The following is a 2,153-nucleotide window of genomic DNA, read 5'->3' on the forward strand; positions in this document are numbered from 1 at the left end:
GCATTGCATTGCACAAACGATCTAACGCTGTGCACTGAAGAATAACATAGTTCATGCACTTCTCTCATTGCATTGCATTGCACAAACGATTCAACGTTGTGCATTGAAGAATAACATAGGCTATGCACTTCTTGCATTCTTGCACACCAGAACAAACTCATTCCCATGTTCATTAAAGATATAACGTGTGTTGTTGCATTGCATTGCACAAACGATCTAACGTTGTGCATTGAAGAATAGCAAAGGCTGAGCACTTTTTGCATTGCATTGCACACCAGAACTAACTCATTCCCATGTTTATTAAAGAGATAACTTGTTTTGTTGCATTGCATTGCACAAACGATCTAACGTTGTGCATTGAAGAATAACAGGCTATGCACTTTTTGCATTGCTTTACATTGCACACTATAACTAACTCAATCCCATGTTCATTAAAGAGGTAACATATGTGTTGTTGCATTGCATTGCACAAACAGTCTAACGTTGTGCATTGAGCAATAACATATAGGCTATGCACTTTTTGCATTGCATTGCATTGCACACCAGAAGTAACTCATTCCTATGTTCATTAAAGAGATAACGTGTGTTGTTGCATTGCACAAACGATCTAACGTTGTGCATTGAAGAATTACATATAGGCTGTGCACTTTTTACATTGCATTGAGTTGCACACCAGAACTAACTCCTTCCCAAGTTCATTAAATAGATAATATATGTGTAAGGGGTAGGACATTAGGACCCAGTAGACACCACCTCAGAGCGCGTCATTGCTCAGCCGGCTATTTAGTGTGACGTAGTCACAGAGCGACAAGCCAAGCTAGCATTCCAGCATAGTGTGTCGGTACAGCGTGGGGAATGAAAGCACCAAAATCGATGGTTCAAACCACTGCTGTTGTCATTGCTTGAGGCTGGAGATTGGCCAGTGGACAAAACGGTTGTTCTGGGAAAAACTGTTGCAGGTACCAAGTTAGATTATGAAATGTTGTGAATGATCGTAAAAGCTTGGTATATTGATTTTGTATCTTCTGTCATAGTAACACAGTTTGAGATTGTGGTGAGGATGCATCCTATTCTGTCACGGTAACGCAGTGCGATTGTGGTGAAGACGCATTGTGCAAACATTTGTTTGCTATTCAGGTATGAACATGCCTATAACTATTGATTGTATGTTGTTACAAAAGAAACCTATTTCATGACGTTTTATTATTGTTACAGGACGTGTGTCCAGTCACTGTTTTTCCTGTTTTAGTTTTAGTTATACCAACTGCCTACCATAATTTATACGACTGTTTGTTGACTGCCCTTGGGGCATGTGAGGAGGGAGAGAGAGAGCGGAGGTTTGAGCTTTTACATGGTATGTTTGTTTGTTTTGTTTTGTCTTGACTCTCTCTGATGACTCATGTATACATGGTGAGGTTCTTTTAATTGAAATACTTGGGTAATGTGTAGTTTCCTAAAGGGACAAACGCCTGCAGTGGTGTGTGTGTGAAGTGAAGGGGGGAAATTGCTGTGAATCACGTGAAATATGTAACTGGGTTGTTTCACCTATGTATTCTTCTTAAATTATTTATTAAGAGTGACGTGTGGTGTGCTTTATATTCAGACACGTCTCAGGAGGGAAACTCTGTACACACCCTTAACCATTTGGTGTTTTGATTGAGAGAAGTTTCATAAAGTATTACTGTTGTCTTTTAGAATTGTTTATATAATTGAACTATTGTGAAATAAATAAATGTATATTTTTTGACACACCAGCTTCCATCTACGTCCTTTAATTAGGGTGGCTTGCGTGCCACCGGGTAGTTCTTTGAACTGACTATTTTATAATTATGGGTTTTTGATTTAAGTAGTATTGAGAATATATAAAGAAAACCCGTAGTGGTCACATATGTGTTGTTGCATTGCATTGCACAAACGATCTAACGCTGTGCACTGAAGAATAACATAGTTCATGCACTTCTCTCATTGCATTGCATTGCACAAACGATTCAACGTTGTGCATTGAAGAATAACATAGGCTATGCACTTCTTGCATTCTTGCACACCAGAACAAACTCATTCCCATGTTCATTAAAGAGATAACGTGTGTTGTTGCATTTGCATTGCACAAACGATCTACCGTTTTGCATTGAACAATAACATATAAACTTATT

General features: G+C 38.6%; 1 long non-coding RNA gene across 1 annotated transcript; it reads left to right on the forward strand.

The window, feature by feature from the left end:
* The first annotated feature begins 895 nt into the window (after positions 1-895).
* Positions 896-1,749, forward strand: LOC311298144. Its single transcript, XR_014628916.1, has 2 exons — positions 896-1,137; positions 1,216-1,749. It is a non-coding gene; the product is annotated as an uncharacterized lncRNA (long non-coding RNA).
* The last annotated feature ends 404 nt before the right edge of the window (positions 1,750-2,153 follow it).

The sequence above is a fragment of the Rutilus rutilus genome (genome assembly GCF_951802725.1).
Source record: "Rutilus rutilus genome assembly, chromosome: 10".
NCBI classification, from domain to species: Eukaryota; Metazoa; Chordata; class Actinopteri; order Cypriniformes; family Leuciscidae; genus Rutilus; species Rutilus rutilus.